General features: G+C 47.2%; 31 non-coding genes and 1 pseudogene across 31 annotated transcripts; 11 read left to right on the top strand and 21 right to left on the bottom strand.

The window, feature by feature from the left end:
• On the bottom strand, nt 1–99 carry LOC148739037 (U2 spliceosomal RNA; annotated as a pseudogene).
• A 468-nt stretch (nt 100–567) lies between these two features.
• On the top strand, nt 568–686 carry LOC148739038 (5S ribosomal RNA). Its single transcript, XR_015998161.1, has one exon. It is a non-coding gene; the product is annotated as a 5S ribosomal RNA (ribosomal RNA).
• A 971-nt stretch (nt 687–1,657) lies between these two features.
• On the bottom strand, nt 1,658–1,821 carry LOC148739039 (U1 spliceosomal RNA). Its single transcript, XR_015997860.1, has one exon. It is a non-coding gene; the product is annotated as a U1 spliceosomal RNA (small nuclear RNA).
• Nucleotides 1,822–2,032: 211 nt separating this feature from the next.
• LOC148739040 (U2 spliceosomal RNA) lies at nt 2,033–2,224 on the bottom strand. Its single transcript, XR_015997663.1, has one exon. It is a non-coding gene; the product is annotated as a U2 spliceosomal RNA (small nuclear RNA).
• A 468-nt stretch (nt 2,225–2,692) lies between these two features.
• LOC148739041 (5S ribosomal RNA) lies at nt 2,693–2,811 on the top strand. Its single transcript, XR_015998162.1, has one exon. It is a non-coding gene; the product is annotated as a 5S ribosomal RNA (ribosomal RNA).
• A 970-nt stretch (nt 2,812–3,781) lies between these two features.
• On the bottom strand, nt 3,782–3,945 carry LOC148739042 (U1 spliceosomal RNA). The gene has a single exon (XR_015997861.1). It is a non-coding gene; the product is annotated as a U1 spliceosomal RNA (small nuclear RNA).
• A 210-nt stretch (nt 3,946–4,155) lies between these two features.
• Nucleotides 4,156–4,347, bottom strand: LOC148739043 (U2 spliceosomal RNA). Its single transcript, XR_015997664.1, has one exon. It is a non-coding gene; the product is annotated as a U2 spliceosomal RNA (small nuclear RNA).
• Nucleotides 4,348–4,817: 470 nt separating this feature from the next.
• LOC148739044 (5S ribosomal RNA) lies at nt 4,818–4,936 on the top strand. Its single transcript, XR_015998163.1, has one exon. It is a non-coding gene; the product is annotated as a 5S ribosomal RNA (ribosomal RNA).
• Nucleotides 4,937–5,908: 972 nt separating this feature from the next.
• On the bottom strand, nt 5,909–6,073 carry LOC148739045 (U1 spliceosomal RNA). The gene has a single exon (XR_015997937.1). It is a non-coding gene; the product is annotated as a U1 spliceosomal RNA (small nuclear RNA).
• Nucleotides 6,074–6,284: 211 nt separating this feature from the next.
• On the bottom strand, nt 6,285–6,476 carry LOC148739046 (U2 spliceosomal RNA). Its single transcript, XR_015997665.1, has one exon. It is a non-coding gene; the product is annotated as a U2 spliceosomal RNA (small nuclear RNA).
• A 469-nt stretch (nt 6,477–6,945) lies between these two features.
• On the top strand, nt 6,946–7,064 carry LOC148739047 (5S ribosomal RNA). The gene has a single exon (XR_015998164.1). It is a non-coding gene; the product is annotated as a 5S ribosomal RNA (ribosomal RNA).
• Nucleotides 7,065–8,035: 971 nt separating this feature from the next.
• On the bottom strand, nt 8,036–8,199 carry LOC148739048 (U1 spliceosomal RNA). Its single transcript, XR_015997862.1, has one exon. It is a non-coding gene; the product is annotated as a U1 spliceosomal RNA (small nuclear RNA).
• A 211-nt stretch (nt 8,200–8,410) lies between these two features.
• LOC148739049 (U2 spliceosomal RNA) lies at nt 8,411–8,602 on the bottom strand. The gene has a single exon (XR_015997666.1). It is a non-coding gene; the product is annotated as a U2 spliceosomal RNA (small nuclear RNA).
• Nucleotides 8,603–9,071: 469 nt separating this feature from the next.
• LOC148739050 (5S ribosomal RNA) lies at nt 9,072–9,190 on the top strand. Its single transcript, XR_015998165.1, has one exon. It is a non-coding gene; the product is annotated as a 5S ribosomal RNA (ribosomal RNA).
• Nucleotides 9,191–10,161: 971 nt separating this feature from the next.
• LOC148739051 (U1 spliceosomal RNA) lies at nt 10,162–10,325 on the bottom strand. Its single transcript, XR_015997863.1, has one exon. It is a non-coding gene; the product is annotated as a U1 spliceosomal RNA (small nuclear RNA).
• Nucleotides 10,326–10,536: 211 nt separating this feature from the next.
• LOC148739052 (U2 spliceosomal RNA) lies at nt 10,537–10,728 on the bottom strand. The gene has a single exon (XR_015997667.1). It is a non-coding gene; the product is annotated as a U2 spliceosomal RNA (small nuclear RNA).
• A 469-nt stretch (nt 10,729–11,197) lies between these two features.
• On the top strand, nt 11,198–11,316 carry LOC148739053 (5S ribosomal RNA). Its single transcript, XR_015998167.1, has one exon. It is a non-coding gene; the product is annotated as a 5S ribosomal RNA (ribosomal RNA).
• A 971-nt stretch (nt 11,317–12,287) lies between these two features.
• LOC148739054 (U1 spliceosomal RNA) lies at nt 12,288–12,451 on the bottom strand. The gene has a single exon (XR_015997865.1). It is a non-coding gene; the product is annotated as a U1 spliceosomal RNA (small nuclear RNA).
• A 211-nt stretch (nt 12,452–12,662) lies between these two features.
• On the bottom strand, nt 12,663–12,854 carry LOC148739055 (U2 spliceosomal RNA). The gene has a single exon (XR_015997668.1). It is a non-coding gene; the product is annotated as a U2 spliceosomal RNA (small nuclear RNA).
• A 469-nt stretch (nt 12,855–13,323) lies between these two features.
• LOC148739056 (5S ribosomal RNA) lies at nt 13,324–13,442 on the top strand. Its single transcript, XR_015998168.1, has one exon. It is a non-coding gene; the product is annotated as a 5S ribosomal RNA (ribosomal RNA).
• A 971-nt stretch (nt 13,443–14,413) lies between these two features.
• Nucleotides 14,414–14,577, bottom strand: LOC148739057 (U1 spliceosomal RNA). Its single transcript, XR_015997866.1, has one exon. It is a non-coding gene; the product is annotated as a U1 spliceosomal RNA (small nuclear RNA).
• Nucleotides 14,578–14,788: 211 nt separating this feature from the next.
• On the bottom strand, nt 14,789–14,980 carry LOC148739058 (U2 spliceosomal RNA). The gene has a single exon (XR_015997669.1). It is a non-coding gene; the product is annotated as a U2 spliceosomal RNA (small nuclear RNA).
• Nucleotides 14,981–15,449: 469 nt separating this feature from the next.
• Nucleotides 15,450–15,568, top strand: LOC148739059 (5S ribosomal RNA). The gene has a single exon (XR_015998169.1). It is a non-coding gene; the product is annotated as a 5S ribosomal RNA (ribosomal RNA).
• Nucleotides 15,569–16,539: 971 nt separating this feature from the next.
• On the bottom strand, nt 16,540–16,703 carry LOC148739060 (U1 spliceosomal RNA). Its single transcript, XR_015997867.1, has one exon. It is a non-coding gene; the product is annotated as a U1 spliceosomal RNA (small nuclear RNA).
• A 211-nt stretch (nt 16,704–16,914) lies between these two features.
• On the bottom strand, nt 16,915–17,106 carry LOC148739061 (U2 spliceosomal RNA). Its single transcript, XR_015997670.1, has one exon. It is a non-coding gene; the product is annotated as a U2 spliceosomal RNA (small nuclear RNA).
• A 469-nt stretch (nt 17,107–17,575) lies between these two features.
• Nucleotides 17,576–17,694, top strand: LOC148739062 (5S ribosomal RNA). The gene has a single exon (XR_015998170.1). It is a non-coding gene; the product is annotated as a 5S ribosomal RNA (ribosomal RNA).
• A 971-nt stretch (nt 17,695–18,665) lies between these two features.
• LOC148739063 (U1 spliceosomal RNA) lies at nt 18,666–18,829 on the bottom strand. Its single transcript, XR_015997868.1, has one exon. It is a non-coding gene; the product is annotated as a U1 spliceosomal RNA (small nuclear RNA).
• A 211-nt stretch (nt 18,830–19,040) lies between these two features.
• LOC148739064 (U2 spliceosomal RNA) lies at nt 19,041–19,232 on the bottom strand. Its single transcript, XR_015997672.1, has one exon. It is a non-coding gene; the product is annotated as a U2 spliceosomal RNA (small nuclear RNA).
• Nucleotides 19,233–19,701: 469 nt separating this feature from the next.
• On the top strand, nt 19,702–19,820 carry LOC148739065 (5S ribosomal RNA). The gene has a single exon (XR_015998171.1). It is a non-coding gene; the product is annotated as a 5S ribosomal RNA (ribosomal RNA).
• A 971-nt stretch (nt 19,821–20,791) lies between these two features.
• On the bottom strand, nt 20,792–20,955 carry LOC148739066 (U1 spliceosomal RNA). The gene has a single exon (XR_015997869.1). It is a non-coding gene; the product is annotated as a U1 spliceosomal RNA (small nuclear RNA).
• A 211-nt stretch (nt 20,956–21,166) lies between these two features.
• LOC148739067 (U2 spliceosomal RNA) lies at nt 21,167–21,358 on the bottom strand. Its single transcript, XR_015997673.1, has one exon. It is a non-coding gene; the product is annotated as a U2 spliceosomal RNA (small nuclear RNA).
• A 468-nt stretch (nt 21,359–21,826) lies between these two features.
• LOC148739068 (5S ribosomal RNA) lies at nt 21,827–21,945 on the top strand. The gene has a single exon (XR_015998173.1). It is a non-coding gene; the product is annotated as a 5S ribosomal RNA (ribosomal RNA).
• Nucleotides 21,946–22,640: the final 695 nt, after the last annotated feature.

The raw sequence follows: 22,640 nt of genomic DNA on the forward strand, positions 1-22,640 counted from the left end.
CAGTTTAATATATGAGCTACTCAATGAGCAGCGTATCAGATATTAAGCTGATAAGAACAGATACTACACTTGATCTTAGCCAAAAGGCCGAGAAGCGATACCCACCAATACCCTCAATCAAGGGGGTGGTAGAGGGATCCTTCCCACAGTATATGGTGGATAGTAGCAGGTAGCCCCCAGAAGCCCTTGCGAGTCCCAAAAACGGACCCAGTGGCTCATCGGTTGGTAATCTTCTCATTGTAACTTTAAGACGCCAGCCACATACACTTAACTAACAAGATGGTGTTCTTTAGAATATTTACCAAACTTGATTTATCTCTATACTCCCCCCCCCACCCCACCCCCAGTGAGATATATTGCCTCAAATGGACGCTTCTCAAGATGTGCGCGGGCTCTAGGAGATGACGTTTGGCTTAGGGTCTAGGCTACCAAATTTAGGGTTAGGGTAACGATTTTGGGGTTAGGGTTAGGGTAACGATGTTGGGGTTTAGGGTTAGAGTAACCAAATTAGGGCTAGTACAGATCAAACATAACCGATAACCAGCCAAATTTCAGCTGTTTTCCCTTGTCTACGACCATACCACAGGGAAAGCACCGGTTCTCGTCCGATCACCGAAGTTAAGCCCTGTCGGGCGGGGTTAGTACTTGGATGGGTGACCGCCTGGGAATACCCCGTGTTGTAGGCTTCATTTTTTCCTTTGCTTACTCTCTCAACGTTTTATCCGGGTAAACCGCTTCCGATACTCACGGCGTCCCGTAGACGAGTGAGGAGTAAAAGAAAAACTAACATAACAGGGAGGAGAGAAATCATTTTGCCACAACTTGCCGAGCTTGTGGCCAAAATCATTTCCCAATGCAAGAGAGCGAGCAAACGAAGGAGCGATGGCGCGCGCTCGAGATCTCAACACATTGTTGTGACAAATTCCACATTTGTACGTGACATCGAATCATTCGCACGCTCCCACGAATCACAAATAGGAAAACACGCACACTTTTACAGCACTTTCAAGGCCTCAAGACATGTCAAAACATTCCCACGATTAATAGAGGCGGATGGATTCAAAGTGACTGAAACGAAGCGAAGCGGCAACAGGTTCCACATTTTTACTTACTCGTCTGCCTCTTTGTTTGCTCGCTCGCTGGAACGAACGTTCCCTCCTCTCGCTCGCTCGCAATAAGAAATACATGACAACAAAACCTCGCCTGCCACAGGTATGGTTGACAATGTACTCACGTTTCTAAAACAAATGCTTTTCTTGCCCATGTATCGTTCGTTCTTTGCTTAGTCCATCCGTCGGTTAGTTAGTCAGTCACTCCTCCGCTTGGTTTCCTCTCCTTTTCTTTCGCAAACAAACGAACAAAATAATGCAGAAAGCACACACATCTATCTACAACAGCTCTACTCACATCCTCACAAAAACTCACCTTCATTTACAATCACTTCTATTCCTCCAAATCTCTCTGCCAACACGCAGGCCACTTCTGTCTGTCTCTCTTTCTTTCCATGGCTTTTTGCTTTCTTTTTCCCTTGCTGCTCTTCTTCTCTCTTCATTCCAGTTCCAGTTCCAGTTCACCCTGTTTAACGGTCAACTCCAAAATCAAGATCAATTCATTAGTCAGTCAGGGGTTAAGGGCAAGATATTTTACATCAGCTTTTCGGGGACGAGCGCGAACGCAGGTCCCCACTACCAGAAATTATACGCTCGAGTTACCCACATTTGGGGTAATCGCAAGGGTCAACCCAGTCCAAGTGCAATGAAAGGGCCTCGCCTTGAGAGGACTGCCTCCTTGATCACAGTACCTCCCGCGTCAGGTAAGTATGCCTGAAAGGCATACGCTTGCCGTGGTAAAACTCTCCCTCACCTATGTCCTTGTGGTACTGCTTTGCACGCTTCAAATCAGCCAGTGTCAGTTGCCGCCTTGGCCCGTCATGTCTTTTTCCGCCTTCCCTTTGGAGCTGCAGGGCTCCTGTGCACAGAAGAGAATGCTATAGTCATTATTTTTCCTTTCATTAAATGTGTCTTCCCCAAAAGGGAAGTGGGCCACACTCGGAGGTAGTGCTATACCGAGGCAACCCGTGGCTGGGACGAGGCAAGCCTCTTTTCCACAGCCCAGTTCCAAAAATCAGTTTAATATATGAGCTACTCAATGAGCAGCGTATCAGATATTAAGCTGATAAGAACAGATACTACACTTGATCTTAGCCAAAAGGCCGAGAAGCGATACCCACCAATACCCTCAATCAAGGGGGTGGTAGAGGGATCCTTCCCACAGTATATGGTGGATAGTAGCAGGTAGCCCCCAGAAGCCCTTGCGAGTCCCAAAAACGGACCCAGTGGCTCATCGGTTGGTAATCTTCTCATTGTAACTTTAAGACGCCAGCCACATACACTTAACTAACAAGATGGTGTTCTTTAGAATATTTACCAAACTTGATTTATCTCTATACTCCCCCCCCCACCCCACCCCCAGTGAGATATATTGCCTCAAATGGACGCTTCTCAAGATGTGCGCGGGCTCTAGGAGATGACGTTTGGCTTAGGGTCTAGGCTACCAAATTTAGGGTTAGGGTAACGATTTTGGGGTTAGGGTTAGGGTAACGATGTTGGGGTTTAGGGTTAGAGTAACCAAATTAGGGCTAGTACAGATCAAACATAACCGATAACCAGCCAAATTTCAGCTGTTTTCCCTTGTCTACGACCATACCACAGGGAAAGCACCGGTTCTCGTCCGATCACCGAAGTTAAGCCCTGTCGGGCGGGGTTAGTACTTGGATGGGTGACCGCCTGGGAATACCCCGTGTTGTAGGCTTCATTTTTTCCTTTGCTTACTCTCTCAACGTTTTATCCGGGTAAACCGCTTCCGATACTCACGGCGTCCCGTAGACGAGTGAGGAGTAAAAGAAAAACTAACATAACAGGGAGGAGAGAAATCATTTTGCCACAACTTGCCGAGCTTGTGGCCAAAATCATTTCCCAATGCAAGAGAGCGAGCAAACGAAGGAGCGATGGCGCGCGCTCGAGATCTCAACACATTGTTGTGACAAATTCCACATTTGTACGTGACATCGAATCATTCGCACGCTCCCACGAATCACAAATAGGAAAACACGCACACTTTTACAGCACTTTCAAGGCCTCAAGACATGTCAAAACATTCCCACGATTAATAGAGGCGGATGGATTCAAAGTGACTGAAACGAAGCGAAGCGGCAACAGGTTCCACATTTTTACTTACTCGTCTGCCTCTTTGTTTGCTCGCTCGCTGGAACGAACGTTCCCTCCTCTCGCTCGCTCGCAATAAGAAATACATGACAACAAAACCTCGCCTGCCACAGGTATGGTTGACAATGTACTCACGTTTCTAAAACAAATGCTTTTCTTGCCCATGTATCGTTCGTTCTTTGCTTAGTCCATCCGTCGGTTAGTTAGTCAGTCACTCCTCCGCTTGGTTTCCTCTCCTTTTCTTTCGCAAACAAACGAACAAAATAATGCAGAAAGCACACACATCTATCTACAACAGCTCTACTCACATCCTCACAAAAACTCACCTTCATTTACAATCACTTCTATTCCTCCAAATCTCTCTGCAACACGCAGGCCACTTCTGTCTGTCTCTCTTTCTTTCCATGGCTTTTTGCTTTCTTTTTCCCTTGCTGCTCTTCTTCTCTCTTCATTCCAGTTCCAGTTCCAGTTCACCCTGTTTAACGGTCAACTCCAAAATCAAGATCAATTCATTAGTCAGTCAGGGGTTAAGGGCAAGATATTTTACATCAGCTTTTCGGGGACGAGCGCGAACGCAGGTCCCCACTACCAGAAATTATACGCTCGAGTTACCCACATTTGGGGTAATCGCAAGGGTCAACCCAGTCCAAGTGCAATGAAAGGGCCTCGCCTTGAGAGGACTGCCTCCTTGATCACAGTACCTCCCGCGTCAGGTAAGTATGCCTGAAAGGCATACGCTTGCCGTGGTAAAACTCTCCCTCACCTATGTCCTTGTGGTACTGCTTTGCACGCTTCAAATCAGCCAGTGTCAGTTGCCGCCTTGGCCCGTCATGTCTTTTTCCGCCTTCCCTTTGGAGCTGCAGGGCTCCTGTGCACAGAAGAGAATGCTATAGTCATTATTTTTCCTTTCATTAAATGTGTCTTCCCAAAAGGGAAGTGGGCCACACTCGGAGGTAGTGCTATACCGAGGCAACCCGTGGCTGGGACGAGGCAAGCCTCTTTTCCACAGCCCAGTTCCAAAAATCAGTTTAATATATGAGCTACTCAATGAGCAGCGTATCAGATATTAAGCTGATAAGAACAGATACTACACTTGATCTTAGCCAAAAGGCCGAGAAGCGATACCCACCAATACCCTCAATCAAGGGGGTGGTAGAGGGATCCTTCCCACAGTATATGGTGGATAGTAGCAGGTAGCCCCCAGAAGCCCTTGCGAGTCCCAAAAACGGACCCAGTGGCTCATCGGTTGGTAATCTTCTCATTGTAACTTTAAGACGCCAGCCACATACACTTAACTAACAAGATGGTGTTCTTTAGAATATTTACCAAACTTGATTTATCTCTATACTCCCCCCCCCCCACCCCACCCCCAGTGAGATATATTGCCTCAAATGGACGCTTCTCAAGATGTGCGCGGGCTCTAGGAGATGACGTTTGGCTTAGGGTCTAGGCTACCAAATTTAGGGTTAGGGTAACGATTTTGGGGTTAGGGTTAGGGTAACGATGTTGGGGTTTAGGGTTAGAGTAACCAAATTAGGGCTAGTACAGATCAAACATAACCGATAACCAGCCAAATTTCAGCTGTTTTCCCTTGTCTACGACCATACCACAGGGAAAGCACCGGTTCTCGTCCGATCACCGAAGTTAAGCCCTGTCGGGCGGGGTTAGTACTTGGATGGGTGACCGCCTGGGAATACCCCGTGTTGTAGGCTTCATTTTTTCCTTTGCTTACTCTCTCAACGTTTTATCCGGGTAAACCGCTTCCGATACTCACGGCGTCCCGTAGACGAGTGAGGAGTAAAAGAAAAACTAACATAACAGGGAGGAGAGAAATCATTTTGCCACAACTTGCCGAGCTTGTGGCCAAAATCATTTCCCAATGCAAGAGAGCGAGCAAACGAAGGAGCGATGGCGCGCGCTCGAGATCTCAACACATTGTTGTGACAAATTCCACATTTGTACGTGACATCGAATCATTCGCACGCTCCCACGAATCACAAATAGGAAAACACGCACACTTTTACAGCACTTTCAAGGCCTCAAGACATGTCAAAACATTCCCACGATTAATAGAGGCGGATGGATTCAAAGTGACTGAAACGAAGCGAAGCGGCAACAGGTTCCACATTTTTACTTACTCGTCTGCCTCTTTGTTTGCTCGCTCGCTGGAACGAACGTTCCCTCCTCTCGCTCGCTCGCAATAAGAAATACATGACAACAAAACCTCGCCTGCCACAGGTATGGTTGACAATGTACTCACGTTTCTAAAACAAATGCTTTTCTTGCCCATGTATCGTTCGTTCTTTGCTTAGTCCATCCGTCGGTTAGTTAGTCAGTCACTCCTCCGCTTGGTTTCCTCTCCTTTTCTTTCGCAAACAAACGAACAAAATAATGCAGAAAGCACACACATCTATCTACAACAGCTCTACTCACATCCTCACAAAAACTCACCTTCATTTACAATCACTTCTATTCCTCCAAATCTCTCTGCCAACACGCAGGCCACTTCTGTCTGTCTCTCTTTCTTTCCATGGCTTTTTGCTTTCTTTTTCCCTTGCTGCTCTTCTTCTCTCTTCATTCCAGTTCCAGTTCCAGTTCACCCTGTTTAACGGTCAACTCCAAAATCAAGATCAATTCATTAGTCAGTCAGGGGTTAAGGGCAAGATATTTTACATCAGCTTTTCGGGGGACGAGCGCGAACGCAGGTCCCCACTACCAGAAATTATACGCTCGAGTTACCCACATTTGGGGTAATCGCAAGGGTCAACCCAGTCCAAGTGCAATGAAAGGGCCTCGCCTTGAGAGGGACTGCCTCCTTGATCACAGTACCTCCCGCGTCAGGTAAGTATGCCTGAAAGGCATACGCTTGCCGTGGTAAAACTCTCCCTCACCTATGTCCTTGTGGTACTGCTTTGCACGCTTCAAATCAGCCAGTGTCAGTTGCCGCCTTGGCCCGTCATGTCTTTTTCCGCCTTCCCTTTGGAGCTGCAGGGCTCCTGTGCACAGAAGAGAATGCTATAGTCATTATTTTTCCTTTCATTAAATGTGTCTTCCCCAAAAGGGAAGTGGGCCACACTCGGAGGTAGTGCTATACCGAGGCAACCCGTGGCTGGGACGAGGCAAGCCTCTTTTCCACAGCCCAGTTCCAAAAATCAGTTTAATATATGAGCTACTCAATGAGCAGCGTATCAGATATTAAGCTGATAAGAACAGATACTACACTTGATCTTAGCCAAAAGGCCGAGAAGCGATACCCACCAATACCCTCAATCAAGGGGGTGGTAGAGGGATCCTTCCCACAGTATATGGTGGATAGTAGCAGGTAGCCCCCAGAAGCCCTTGCGAGTCCCAAAAACGGACCCAGTGGCTCATCGGTTGGTAATCTTCTCATTGTAACTTTAAGACGCCAGCCACATACACTTAACTAACAAGATGGTGTTCTTTAGAATATTTACCAAACTTGATTTATCTCTATACTCCCCCCCCCCACCCCACCCCCAGTGAGATATATTGCCTCAAATGGACGCTTCTCAAGATGTGCGCGGGCTCTAGGAGATGACGTTTGGCTTAGGGTCTAGGCTACCAAATTTAGGGTTAGGGTAACGATTTTGGGGTTAGGGTTAGGGTAACGATGTTGGGGTTTAGGGTTAGAGTAACCAAATTAGGGCTAGTACAGATCAAACATAACCGATAACCAGCCAAATTTCAGCTGTTTTCCCTTGTCTACGACCATACCACAGGGAAAGCACCGGTTCTCGTCCGATCACCGAAGTTAAGCCCTGTCGGGCGGGGTTAGTACTTGGATGGGTGACCGCCTGGGAATACCCCGTGTTGTAGGCTTCATTTTTTCCTTTGCTTACTCTCTCAACGTTTTATCCGGGTAAACCGCTTCCGATACTCACGGCGTCCCGTAGACGAGTGAGGAGTAAAAGAAAAACTAACATAACAGGGAGGAGAGAAATCATTTTGCCACAACTTGCCGAGCTTGTGGCCAAAATCATTTCCCAATGCAAGAGAGCGAGCAAACGAAGGAGCGATGGCGCGCGCTCGAGATCTCAACACATTGTTGTGACAAATTCCACATTTGTACGTGACATCGAATCATTCGCACGCTCCCACGAATCACAAATAGGAAAACACGCACACTTTTACAGCACTTTCAAGGCCTCAAGACATGTCAAAACATTCCCACGATTAATAGAGGCGGATGGATTCAAAGTGACTGAAACGAAGCGAAGCGGCAACAGGTTCCACATTTTTACTTACTCGTCTGCCTCTTTGTTTGCTCGCTCGCTGGAACGAACGTTCCCTCCTCTCGCTCGCTCGCAATAAGAAATACATGACAACAAAACCTCGCCTGCCACAGGTATGGTTGACAATGTACTCACGTTTCTAAAACAAATGCTTTTCTTGCCCATGTATCGTTCGTTCTTTGCTTAGTCCATCCGTCGGTTAGTTAGTCAGTCACTCCTCCGCTTGGTTTCCTCTCCTTTTCTTTCGCAAACAAACGAACAAAATAATGCAGAAAGCACACACATCTATCTACAACAGCTCTACTCACATCCTCACAAAAACTCACCTTCATTTACAATCACTTCTATTCCTCCAAATCTCTCTGCCAACACGCAGGCCACTTCTGTCTGTCTCTCTTTCTTTCCATGGCTTTTTGCTTTCTTTTTCCCTTGCTGCTCTTCTTCTCTCTTCATTCCAGTTCCAGTTCCAGTTCACCCTGTTTAACGGTCAACTCCAAAATCAAGATCAATTCATTAGTCAGTCAGGGGTTAAGGGCAAGATATTTTACATCAGCTTTTCGGGGACGAGCGCGAACGCAGGTCCCCACTACCAGAAATTATACGCTCGAGTTACCCACATTTGGGGTAATCGCAAGGGTCAACCCAGTCCAAGTGCAATGAAAGGGCCTCGCCTTGAGAGGACTGCCTCCTTGATCACAGTACCTCCCGCGTCAGGTAAGTATGCCTGAAAGGCATACGCTTGCCGTGGTAAAACTCTCCCTCACCTATGTCCTTGTGGTACTGCTTTGCACGCTTCAAATCAGCCAGTGTCAGTTGCCGCCTTGGCCCGTCATGTCTTTTTCCGCCTTCCCTTTGGAGCTGCAGGGCTCCTGTGCACAGAAGAGAATGCTATAGTCATTATTTTTCCTTTCATTAAATGTGTCTTCCCCAAAAGGGAAGTGGGCCACACTCGGAGGTAGTGCTATACCGAGGCAACCCGTGGCTGGGACGAGGCAAGCCTCTTTTCCACAGCCCAGTTCCAAAAATCAGTTTAATATATGAGCTACTCAATGAGCAGCGTATCAGATATTAAGCTGATAAGAACAGATACTACACTTGATCTTAGCCAAAAGGCCGAGAAGCGATACCCACCAATACCCTCAATCAAGGGGGTGGTAGAGGGATCCTTCCCACAGTATATGGTGGATAGTAGCAGGTAGCCCCCAGAAGCCCTTGCGAGTCCCAAAAACGGACCCAGTGGCTCATCGGTTGGTAATCTTCTCATTGTAACTTTAAGACGCCAGCCACATACACTTAACTAACAAGATGGTGTTCTTTAGAATATTTACCAAACTTGATTTATCTCTATACTCCCCCCCCCCACCCCACCCCCAGTGAGATATATTGCCTCAAATGGACGCTTCTCAAGATGTGCGCGGGCTCTAGGAGATGACGTTTGGCTTAGGGTCTAGGCTACCAAATTTAGGGTTAGGGTAACGATTTTGGGGTTAGGGTTAGGGTAACGATGTTGGGGTTTAGGGTTAGAGTAACCAAATTAGGGCTAGTACAGATCAAACATAACCGATAACCAGCCAAATTTCAGCTGTTTTCCCTTGTCTACGACCATACCACAGGGAAAGCACCGGTTCTCGTCCGATCACCGAAGTTAAGCCCTGTCGGGCGGGGTTAGTACTTGGATGGGTGACCGCCTGGGAATACCCCGTGTTGTAGGCTTCATTTTTTCCTTTGCTTACTCTCTCAACGTTTTATCCGGGTAAACCGCTTCCGATACTCACGGCGTCCCGTAGACGAGTGAGGAGTAAAAGAAAAACTAACATAACAGGGAGGAGAGAAATCATTTTGCCACAACTTGCCGAGCTTGTGGCCAAAATCATTTCCCAATGCAAGAGAGCGAGCAAACGAAGGAGCGATGGCGCGCGCTCGAGATCTCAACACATTGTTGTGACAAATTCCACATTTGTACGTGACATCGAATCATTCGCACGCTCCCACGAATCACAAATAGGAAAACACGCACACTTTTACAGCACTTTCAAGGCCTCAAGACATGTCAAAACATTCCCACGATTAATAGAGGCGGATGGATTCAAAGTGACTGAAACGAAGCGAAGCGGCAACAGGTTCCACATTTTTACTTACTCGTCTGCCTCTTTGTTTGCTCGCTCGCTGGAACGAACGTTCCCTCCTCTCGCTCGCTCGCAATAAGAAATACATGACAACAAAACCTCGCCTGCCACAGGTATGGTTGACAATGTACTCACGTTTCTAAAACAAATGCTTTTCTTGCCCATGTATCGTTCGTTCTTTGCTTAGTCCATCCGTCGGTTAGTTAGTCAGTCACTCCTCCGCTTGGTTTCCTCTCCTTTTCTTTCGCAAACAAACGAACAAAATAATGCAGAAAGCACACACATCTATCTACAACAGCTCTACTCACATCCTCACAAAAACTCACCTTCATTTACAATCACTTCTATTCCTCCAAATCTCTCTGCCAACACGCAGGCCACTTCTGTCTGTCTCTCTTTCTTTCCATGGCTTTTTGCTTTCTTTTTCCCTTGCTGCTCTTCTTCTCTCTTCATTCCAGTTCCAGTTCCAGTTCACCCTGTTTAACGGTCAACTCCAAAATCAAGATCAATTCATTAGTCAGTCAGGGGTTAAGGGCAAGATATTTTACATCAGCTTTTCGGGGACGAGCGCGAACGCAGGTCCCCACTACCAGAAATTATACGCTCGAGTTACCCACATTTGGGGTAATCGCAAGGGTCAACCCAGTCCAAGTGCAATGAAAGGGCCTCGCCTTGAGAGGACTGCCTCCTTGATCACAGTACCTCCCGCGTCAGGTAAGTATGCCTGAAAGGCATACGCTTGCCGTGGTAAAACTCTCCCTCACCTATGTCCTTGTGGTACTGCTTTGCACGCTTCAAATCAGCCAGTGTCAGTTGCCGCCTTGGCCCGTCATGTCTTTTTCCGCCTTCCCTTTGGAGCTGCAGGGCTCCTGTGCACAGAAGAGAATGCTATAGTCATTATTTTTCCTTTCATTAAATGTGTCTTCCCCAAAAGGGAAGTGGGCCACACTCGGAGGTAGTGCTATACCGAGGCAACCCGTGGCTGGGACGAGGCAAGCCTCTTTTCCACAGCCCAGTTCCAAAAATCAGTTTAATATATGAGCTACTCAATGAGCAGCGTATCAGATATTAAGCTGATAAGAACAGATACTACACTTGATCTTAGCCAAAAGGCCGAGAAGCGATACCCACCAATACCCTCAATCAAGGGGGTGGTAGAGGGATCCTTCCCACAGTATATGGTGGATAGTAGCAGGTAGCCCCCAGAAGCCCTTGCGAGTCCCAAAAACGGACCCAGTGGCTCATCGGTTGGTAATCTTCTCATTGTAACTTTAAGACGCCAGCCACATACACTTAACTAACAAGATGGTGTTCTTTAGAATATTTACCAAACTTGATTTATCTCTATACTCCCCCCCCCCACCCCACCCCCAGTGAGATATATTGCCTCAAATGGACGCTTCTCAAGATGTGCGCGGGCTCTAGGAGATGACGTTTGGCTTAGGGTCTAGGCTACCAAATTTAGGGTTAGGGTAACGATTTTGGGGTTAGGGTTAGGGTAACGATGTTGGGGTTTAGGGTTAGAGTAACCAAATTAGGGCTAGTACAGATCAAACATAACCGATAACCAGCCAAATTTCAGCTGTTTTCCCTTGTCTACGACCATACCACAGGGAAAGCACCGGTTCTCGTCCGATCACCGAAGTTAAGCCCTGTCGGGCGGGGTTAGTACTTGGATGGGTGACCGCCTGGGAATACCCCGTGTTGTAGGCTTCATTTTTTCCTTTGCTTACTCTCTCAACGTTTTATCCGGGTAAACCGCTTCCGATACTCACGGCGTCCCGTAGACGAGTGAGGAGTAAAAGAAAAACTAACATAACAGGGAGGAGAGAAATCATTTTGCCACAACTTGCCGAGCTTGTGGCCAAAATCATTTCCCAATGCAAGAGAGCGAGCAAACGAAGGAGCGATGGCGCGCGCTCGAGATCTCAACACATTGTTGTGACAAATTCCACATTTGTACGTGACATCGAATCATTCGCACGCTCCCACGAATCACAAATAGGAAAACACGCACACTTTTACAGCACTTTCAAGGCCTCAAGACATGTCAAAACATTCCCACGATTAATAGAGGCGGATGGATTCAAAGTGACTGAAACGAAGCGAAGCGGCAACAGGTTCCACATTTTTACTTACTCGTCTGCCTCTTTGTTTGCTCGCTCGCTGGAACGAACGTTCCCTCCTCTCGCTCGCTCGCAATAAGAAATACATGACAACAAAACCTCGCCTGCCACAGGTATGGTTGACAATGTACTCACGTTTCTAAAACAAATGCTTTTCTTGCCCATGTATCGTTCGTTCTTTGCTTAGTCCATCCGTCGGTTAGTTAGTCAGTCACTCCTCCGCTTGGTTTCCTCTCCTTTTCTTTCGCAAACAAACGAACAAAATAATGCAGAAAGCACACACATCTATCTACAACAGCTCTACTCACATCCTCACAAAAACTCACCTTCATTTACAATCACTTCTATTCCTCCAAATCTCTCTGCCAACACGCAGGCCACTTCTGTCTGTCTCTCTTTCTTTCCATGGCTTTTTGCTTTCTTTTTCCCTTGCTGCTCTTCTTCTCTCTTCATTCCAGTTCCAGTTCCAGTTCACCCTGTTTAACGGTCAACTCCAAAATCAAGATCAATTCATTAGTCAGTCAGGGGTTAAGGGCAAGATATTTTACATCAGCTTTTCGGGGACGAGCGCGAACGCAGGTCCCCACTACCAGAAATTATACGCTCGAGTTACCCACATTTGGGGTAATCGCAAGGGTCAACCCAGTCCAAGTGCAATGAAAGGGCCTCGCCTTGAGAGGACTGCCTCCTTGATCACAGTACCTCCCGCGTCAGGTAAGTATGCCTGAAAGGCATACGCTTGCCGTGGTAAAACTCTCCCTCACCTATGTCCTTGTGGTACTGCTTTGCACGCTTCAAATCAGCCAGTGTCAGTTGCCGCCTTGGCCCGTCATGTCTTTTTCCGCCTTCCCTTTGGAGCTGCAGGGCTCCTGTGCACAGAAGAGAATGCTATAGTCATTATTTTTCCTTTCATTAAATGTGTCTTCCCCAAAAGGGAAGTGGGCCACACTCGGAGGTAGTGCTATACCGAGGCAACCCGTGGCTGGGACGAGGCAAGCCTCTTTTCCACAGCCCAGTTCCAAAAATCAGTTTAATATATGAGCTACTCAATGAGCAGCGTATCAGATATTAAGCTGATAAGAACAGATACTACACTTGATCTTAGCCAAAAGGCCGAGAAGCGATACCCACCAATACCCTCAATCAAGGGGGTGGTAGAGGGATCCTTCCCACAGTATATGGTGGATAGTAGCAGGTAGCCCCCAGAAGCCCTTGCGAGTCCCAAAAACGGACCCAGTGGCTCATCGGTTGGTAATCTTCTCATTGTAACTTTAAGACGCCAGCCACATACACTTAACTAACAAGATGGTGTTCTTTAGAATATTTACCAAACTTGATTTATCTCTATACTCCCCCCCCCCACCCCACCCCCAGTGAGATATATTGCCTCAAATGGACGCTTCTCAAGATGTGCGCGGGCTCTAGGAGATGACGTTTGGCTTAGGGTCTAGGCTACCAAATTTAGGGTTAGGGTAACGATTTTGGGGTTAGGGTTAGGGTAACGATGTTGGGGTTTAGGGTTAGAGTAACCAAATTAGGGCTAGTACAGATCAAACATAACCGATAACCAGCCAAATTTCAGCTGTTTTCCCTTGTCTACGACCATACCACAGGGAAAGCACCGGTTCTCGTCCGATCACCGAAGTTAAGCCCTGTCGGGCGGGGTTAGTACTTGGATGGGTGACCGCCTGGGAATACCCCGTGTTGTAGGCTTCATTTTTTCCTTTGCTTACTCTCTCAACGTTTTATCCGGGTAAACCGCTTCCGATACTCACGGCGTCCCGTAGACGAGTGAGGAGTAAAAGAAAAACTAACATAACAGGGAGGAGAGAAATCATTTTGCCACAACTTGCCGAGCTTGTGGCCAAAATCATTTCCCAATGCAAGAGAGCGAGCAAACGAAGGAGCGATGGCGCGCGCTCGAGATCTCAACACATTGTTGTGACAAATTCCACATTTGTACGTGACATCGAATCATTCGCACGCTCCCACGAATCACAAATAGGAAAACACGCACACTTTTACAGCACTTTCAAGGCCTCAAGACATGTCAAAACATTCCCACGATTAATAGAGGCGGATGGATTCAAAGTGACTGAAACGAAGCGAAGCGGCAACAGGTTCCACATTTTTACTTACTCGTCTGCCTCTTTGTTTGCTCGCTCGCTGGAACGAACGTTCCCTCCTCTCGCTCGCTCGCAATAAGAAATACATGACAACAAAACCTCGCCTGCCACAGGTATGGTTGACAATGTACTCACGTTTCTAAAACAAATGCTTTTCTTGCCCATGTATCGTTCGTTCTTTGCTTAGTCCATCCGTCGGTTAGTTAGTCAGTCACTCCTCCGCTTGGTTTCCTCTCCTTTTCTTTCGCAAACAAACGAACAAAATAATGCAGAAAGCACACACATCTATCTACAACAGCTCTACTCACATCCTCACAAAAACTCACCTTCATTTACAATCACTTCTATTCCTCCAAATCTCTCTGCCAACACGCAGGCCACTTCTGTCTGTCTCTCTTTCTTTCCATGGCTTTTTGCTTTCTTTTTCCCTTGCTGCTCTTCTTCTCTCTTCATTCCAGTTCCAGTTCCAGTTCACCCTGTTTAACGGTCAACTCCAAAATCAAGATCAATTCATTAGTCAGTCAGGGGTTAAGGGCAAGATATTTTACATCAGCTTTTCGGGGACGAGCGCGAACGCAGGTCCCCACTACCAGAAATTATACGCTCGAGTTACCCACATTTGGGGTAATCGCAAGGGTCAACCCAGTCCAAGTGCAATGAAAGGGCCTCGCCTTGAGAGGACTGCCTCCTTGATCACAGTACCTCCCGCGTCAGGTAAGTATGCCTGAAAGGCATACGCTTGCCGTGGTAAAACTCTCCCTCACCTATGTCCTTGTGGTACTGCTTTGCACGCTTCAAATCAGCCAGTGTCAGTTGCCGCCTTGGCCCGTCATGTCTTTTTCCGCCTTCCCTTTGGAGCTGCAGGGCTCCTGTGCACAGAAGAGAATGCTATAGTCATTATTTTTCCTTTCATTAAATGTGTCTTCCCCAAAAGGGAAGTGGGCCACACTCGGAGGTAGTGCTATACCGAGGCAACCCGTGGCTGGGACGAGGCAAGCCTCTTTTCCACAGCCCAGTTCCAAAAATCAGTTTAATATATGAGCTACTCAATGAGCAGCGTATCAGATATTAAGCTGATAAGAACAGATACTACACTTGATCTTAGCCAAAAGGCCGAGAAGCGATACCCACCAATACCCTCAATCAAGGGGGTGGTAGAGGGATCCTTCCCACAGTATATGGTGGATAGTAGCAGGTAGCCCCCAGAAGCCCTTGCGAGTCCCAAAAACGGACCCAGTGGCTCATCGGTTGGTAATCTTCTCATTGTAACTTTAAGACGCCAGCCACATACACTTAACTAACAAGATGGTGTTCTTTAGAATATTTACCAAACTTGATTTATCTCTATACTCCCCCCCCCCACCCCACCCCCAGTGAGATATATTGCCTCAAATGGACGCTTCTCAAGATGTGCGCGGGCTCTAGGAGATGACGTTTGGCTTAGGGTCTAGGCTACCAAATTTAGGGTTAGGGTAACGATTTTGGGGTTAGGGTTAGGGTAACGATGTTGGGGTTTAGGGTTAGAGTAACCAAATTAGGGCTAGTACAGATCAAACATAACCGATAACCAGCCAAATTTCAGCTGTTTTCCCTTGTCTACGACCATACCACAGGGAAAGCACCGGTTCTCGTCCGATCACCGAAGTTAAGCCCTGTCGGGCGGGGTTAGTACTTGGATGGGTGACCGCCTGGGAATACCCCGTGTTGTAGGCTTCATTTTTTCCTTTGCTTACTCTCTCAACGTTTTATCCGGGTAAACCGCTTCCGATACTCACGGCGTCCCGTAGACGAGTGAGGAGTAAAAGAAAAACTAACATAACAGGGAGGAGAGAAATCATTTTGCCACAACTTGCCGAGCTTGTGGCCAAAATCATTTCCCAATGCAAGAGAGCGAGCAAACGAAGGAGCGATGGCGCGCGCTCGAGATCTCAACACATTGTTGTGACAAATTCCACATTTGTACGTGACATCGAATCATTCGCACGCTCCCACGAATCACAAATAGGAAAACACGCACACTTTTACAGCACTTTCAAGGCCTCAAGACATGTCAAAACATTCCCACGATTAATAGAGGCGGATGGATTCAAAGTGACTGAAACGAAGCGAAGCGGCAACAGGTTCCACATTTTTACTTACTCGTCTGCCTCTTTGTTTGCTCGCTCGCTGGAACGAACGTTCCCTCCTCTCGCTCGCTCGCAATAAGAAATACATGACAACAAAACCTCGCCTGCCACAGGTATGGTTGACAATGTACTCACGTTTCTAAAACAAATGCTTTTCTTGCCCATGTATCGTTCGTTCTTTGCTTAGTCCATCCGTCGGTTAGTTAGTCAGTCACTCCTCCGCTTGGTTTCCTCTCCTTTTCTTTCGCAAACAAACGAACAAAATAATGCAGAAAGCACACACATCTATCTACAACAGCTCTACTCACATCCTCACAAAAACTCACCTTCATTTACAATCACTTCTATTCCTCCAAATCTCTCTGCCAACACGCAGGCCACTTCTGTCTGTCTCTCTTTCTTTCCATGGCTTTTTGCTTTCTTTTTCCCTTGCTGCTCTTCTTCTCTCTTCATTCCAGTTCCAGTTCCAGTTCACCCTGTTTAACGGTCAACTCCAAAATCAAGATCAATTCATTAGTCAGTCAGGGGTTAAGGGCAAGATATTTTACATCAGCTTTTCGGGGACGAGCGCGAACGCAGGTCCCCACTACCAGAAATTATACGCTCGAGTTACCCACATTTGGGGTAATCGCAAGGGTCAACCCAGTCCAAGTGCAATGAAAGGGCCTCGCCTTGAGAGGACTGCCTCCTTGATCACAGTACCTCCCGCGTCAGGTAAGTATGCCTGAAAGGCATACGCTTGCCGTGGTAAAACTCTCCCTCACCTATGTCCTTGTGGTACTGCTTTGCACGCTTCAAATCAGCCAGTGTCAGTTGCCGCCTTGGCCCGTCATGTCTTTTTCCGCCTTCCCTTTGGAGCTGCAGGGCTCCTGTGCACAGAAGAGAATGCTATAGTCATTATTTTTCCTTTCATTAAATGTGTCTTCCCCAAAAGGGAAGTGGGCCACACTCGGAGGTAGTGCTATACCGAGGCAACCCGTGGCTGGGACGAGGCAAGCCTCTTTTCCACAGCCCAGTTCCAAAAATCAGTTTAATATATGAGCTACTCAATGAGCAGCGTATCAGATATTAAGCTGATAAGAACAGATACTACACTTGATCTTAGCCAAAAGGCCGAGAAGCGATACCCACCAATACCCTCAATCAAGGGGGTGGTAGAGGGATCCTTCCCACAGTATATGGTGGATAGTAGCAGGTAGCCCCCAGAAGCCCTTGCGAGTCCCAAAAACGGACCCAGTGGCTCATCGGTTGGTAATCTTCTCATTGTAACTTTAAGACGCCAGCCACATACACTTAACTAACAAGATGGTGTTCTTTAGAATATTTACCAAACTTGATTTATCTCTATACTCCCCCCCCCCACCCCACCCCCAGTGAGATATATTGCCTCAAATGGACGCTTCTCAAGATGTGCGCGGGCTCTAGGAGATGACGTTTGGCTTAGGGTCTAGGCTACCAAATTTAGGGTTAGGGTAACGATTTTGGGGTTAGGGTTAGGGTAACGATGTTGGGGTTTAGGGTTAGAGTAACCAAATTAGGGCTAGTACAGATCAAACATAACCGATAACCAGCCAAATTTCAGCTGTTTTCCCTTGTCTACGACCATACCACAGGGAAAGCACCGGTTCTCGTCCGATCACCGAAGTTAAGCCCTGTCGGGCGGGGTTAGTACTTGGATGGGTGACCGCCTGGGAATACCCCGTGTTGTAGGCTTCATTTTTTCCTTTGCTTACTCTCTCAACGTTTTATCCGGGTAAACCGCTTCCGATACTCACGGCGTCCCGTAGACGAGTGAGGAGTAAAAGAAAAACTAACATAACAGGGAGGAGAGAAATCATTTTGCCACAACTTGCCGAGCTTGTGGCCAAAATCATTTCCCAATGCAAGAGAGCGAGCAAACGAAGGAGCGATGGCGCGCGCTCGAGATCTCAACACATTGTTGTGACAAATTCCACATTTGTACGTGACATCGAATCATTCGCACGCTCCCACGAATCACAAATAGGAAAACACGCACACTTTTACAGCACTTTCAAGGCCTCAAGACATGTCAAAACATTCCCACGATTAATAGAGGCGGATGGATTCAAAGTGACTGAAACGAAGCGAAGCGGCAACAGGTTCCACATTTTTACTTACTCGTCTGCCTCTTTGTTTGCTCGCTCGCTGGAACGAACGTTCCCTCCTCTCGCTCGCTCGCAATAAGAAATACATGACAACAAAACCTCGCCTGCCACAGGTATGGTTGACAATGTACTCACGTTTCTAAAACAAATGCTTTTCTTGCCCATGTATCGTTCGTTCTTTGCTTAGTCCATCCGTCGGTTAGTTAGTCAGTCACTCCTCCGCTTGGTTTCCTCTCCTTTTCTTTCGCAAACAAACGAACAAAATAATGCAGAAAGCACACACATCTATCTACAACAGCTCTACTCACATCCTCACAAAAACTCACCTTCATTTACAATCACTTCTATTCCTCCAAATCTCTCTGCCAACACGCAGGCCACTTCTGTCTGTCTCTCTTTCTTTCCATGGCTTTTTGCTTTCTTTTTCCCTTGCTGCTCTTCTTCTCTCTTCATTCCAGTTCCAGTTCCAGTTCACCCTGTTTAACGGTCAACTCCAAAATCAAGATCAATTCATTAGTCAGTCAGGGGTTAAGGGCAAGATATTTTACATCAGCTTTTCGGGGACGAGCGCGAACGCAGGTCCCCACTACCAGAAATTATACGCTCGAGTTACCCACATTTGGGGTAATCGCAAGGGTCAACCCAGTCCAAGTGCAATGAAAGGGCCTCGCCTTGAGAGGACTGCCTCCTTGATCACAGTACCTCCCGCGTCAGGTAAGTATGCCTGAAAGGCATACGCTTGCCGTGGTAAAACTCTCCCTCACCTATGTCCTTGTGGTACTGCTTTGCACGCTTCAAATCAGCCAGTGTCAGTTGCCGCCTTGGCCCGTCATGTCTTTTTCCGCCTTCCCTTTGGAGCTGCAGGGCTCCTGTGCACAGAAGAGAATGCTATAGTCATTATTTTTCCTTTCATTAAATGTGTCTTCCCCAAAAGGGAAGTGGGCCACACTCGGAGGTAGTGCTATACCGAGGCAACCCGTGGCTGGGACGAGGCAAGCCTCTTTTCCACAGCCCAGTTCCAAAAATCAGTTTAATATATGAGCTACTCAATGAGCAGCGTATCAGATATTAAGCTGATAAGAACAGATACTACACTTGATCTTAGCCAAAAGGCCGAGAAGCGATACCCACCAATACCCTCAATCAAGGGGGTGGTAGAGGGATCCTTCCCACAGTATATGGTGGATAGTAGCAGGTAGCCCCCAGAAGCCCTTGCGAGTCCCAAAAACGGACCCAGTGGCTCATCGGTTGGTAATCTTCTCATTGTAACTTTAAGACGCCAGCCACATACACTTAACTAACAAGATGGTGTTCTTTAGAATATTTACCAAACTTGATTTATCTCTATACTCCCCCCCCCCACCCCACCCCCAGTGAGATATATTGCCTCAAATGGACGCTTCTCAAGATGTGCGCGGGCTCTAGGAGATGACGTTTGGCTTAGGGTCTAGGCTACCAAATTTAGGGTTAGGGTAACGATTTTGGGGTTAGGGTTAGGGTAACGATGTTGGGGTTTAGGGTTAGAGTAACCAAATTAGGGCTAGTACAGATCAAACATAACCGATAACCAGCCAAATTTCAGCTGTTTTCCCTTGTCTACGACCATACCACAGGGAAAGCACCGGTTCTCGTCCGATCACCGAAGTTAAGCCCTGTCGGGCGGGGTTAGTACTTGGATGGGTGACCGCCTGGGAATACCCCGTGTTGTAGGCTTCATTTTTTCCTTTGCTTACTCTCTCAACGTTTTATCCGGGTAAACCGCTTCCGATACTCACGGCGTCCCGTAGACGAGTGAGGAGTAAAAGAAAAACTAACATAACAGGGAGGAGAGAAATCATTTTGCCACAACTTGCCGAGCTTGTGGCCAAAATCATTTCCCAATGCAAGAGAGCGAGCAAACGAAGGAGCGATGGCGCGCGCTCGAGATCTCAACACATTGTTGTGACAAATTCCACATTTGTACGTGACATCGAATCATTCGCACGCTCCCACGAATCACAAATAGGAAAACACGCACACTTTTACAGCACTTTCAAGGCCTCAAGACATGTCAAAACATTCCCACGATTAATAGAGGCGGATGGATTCAAAGTGACTGAAACGAAGCGAAGCGGCAACAGGTTCCACATTTTTACTTACTCGTCTGCCTCTTTGTTTGCTCGCTCGCTGGAACGAACGTTCCCTCCTCTCGCTCGCTCGCAATAAGAAATACATGACAACAAAACCTCGCCTGCCACAGGTATGGTTGACAATGTACTCACGTTTCTAAAACAAATGCTTTTCTTGCCCATGTATCGTTCGTTCTTTGCTTAGTCCATCCGTCGGTTAGTTAGTCAGTCACTCCTCCGCTTGGTTTCCTCTCCTTTTCTTTCGCAAACAAACGAACAAAATAATGCAGAAAGCACACACATCTATCTACAACAGCTCTACTCACATCCTCACAAAAACTCACCTTCATTTACAATCACTTCTATTCCTCCAAATCTCTCTGCCAACACGCAGGCCACTTCTGTCTGTCTCTCTTTCTTTCCATGGCTTTTTGCTTTCTTTTTCCCTTGCTGCTCTTCTTCTCTCTTCATTCCAGTTCCAGTTCCAGTTCACCCTGTTTAACGGTCAACTCCAAAATCAAGATCAATTCATTAGTCAGTCAGGGGTTAAGGGCAAGATATTTTACATCAGCTTTTCGGGGACGAGCGCGAACGCAGGTCCCCACTACCAGAAATTATACGCTCGAGTTACCCACATTTGGGGTAATCGCAAGGGTCAACCCAGTCCAAGTGCAATGAAAGGGCCTCGCCTTGAGAGGACTGCCTCCTTGATCACAGTACCTCCCGCGTCAGGTAAGTATGCCTGAAAGGCATACGCTTGCCGTGGTAAAACTCTCCCTCACCTATGTCCTTGTGGTACTGCTTTGCACGCTTCAAATCAGCCAGTGTCAGTTGCCGCCTTGGCCCGTCATGTCTTTTTCCGCCTTCCCTTTGGAGCTGCAGGGCTCCTGTGCACAGAAGAGAATGCTATAGTCATTATTTTTCCTTTCATTAAATGTGTCTTCCCCAAAAGGGAAGTGGGCCACACTCGGAGGTAGTGCTATACCGAGGCAACCCGTGGCTGGGACGAGGCAAGCCTCTTTTCCACAGCCCAGTTCCAAAAATCAGTTTAATATATGAGCTACTCAATGAGCAGCGTATCAGATATTAAGCTGATAAGAACAGATACTACACTTGATCTTAGCCAAAAGGCCGAGAAGCGATACCCACCAATACCCTCAATCAAGGGGGTGGTAGAGGGATCCTTCCCACAGTATATGGTGGATAGTAGCAGGTAGCCCCCAGAAGCCCTTGCGAGTCCCAAAAACGGACCCAGTGGCTCATCGGTTGGTAATCTTCTCATTGTAACTTTAAGACGCCAGCCACATACACTTAACTAACAAGATGGTGTTCTTTAGAATATTTACCAAACTTGATTTATCTCTATACTCCCCCCCCCCCCCCACCCCCAGTGAGATATATTGCCTCAAATGGACGCTTCTCAAGATGTGCGCGGGCTCTAGGAGATGACGTTTGGCTTAGGGTCTAGGCTACCAAATTTAGGGTTAGGGTAACGATTTTGGGGTTAGGGTTAGGGTAACGATGTTGGGGTTTAGGGTTAGAGTAACCAAATTAGGGCTAGTACAGATCAAACATAACCGATAACCAGCCAAATTTCAGCTGTTTTCCCTTGTCTACGACCATACCACAGGGAAAGCACCGGTTCTCGTCCGATCACCGAAGTTAAGCCCTGTCGGGCGGGGTTAGTACTTGGATGGGTGACCGCCTGGGAATACCCCGTGTTGTAGGCTTCATTTTTTCCTTTGCTTACTCTCTCAACGTTTTATCCGGGTAAACCGCTTCCGATACTCACGGCGTCCCGTAGACGAGTGAGGAGTAAAAGAAAAACTAACATAACAGGGAGGAGAGAAATCATTTTGCCACAACTTGCCGAGCTTGTGGCCAAAATCATTTCCCAATGCAAGAGAGCGAGCAAACGAAGGAGCGATGGCGCGCGCTCGAGATCTCAACACATTGTTGTGACAAATTCCACATTTGTACGTGACATCGAATCATTCGCACGCTCCCACGAATCACAAATAGGAAAACACGCACACTTTTACAGCACTTTCAAGGCCTCAAGACATGTCAAAACATTCCCACGATTAATAGAGGCGGATGGATTCAAAGTGACTGAAACGAAGCGAAGCGGCAACAGGTTCCACATTTTTACTTACTCGTCTGCCTCTTTGTTTGCTCGCTCGCTGGAACGAACGTTCCCTCCTCTCGCTCGCTCGCAATAAGAAATACATGACAACAAAACCTCGCCTGCCACAGGTATGGTTGACAATGTACTCACGTTTCTAAAACAAATGCTTTTCTTGCCCATGTATCGTTCGTTCTTTGCTTAGTCCATCCGTCGGTTAGTTAGTCAGTCACTCCTCCGCTTGGTTTCCTCTCCTTTTCTTTCGCAAACAAACGAACAAAATAATGCAGAAAGCACACA

This window comes from Stylophora pistillata, chromosome 2, assembly GCF_964205215.1.
Source record: "Stylophora pistillata chromosome 2, jaStyPist1.2, whole genome shotgun sequence".
NCBI lineage: Eukaryota > Metazoa > Cnidaria > Anthozoa > Scleractinia > Pocilloporidae > Stylophora > Stylophora pistillata.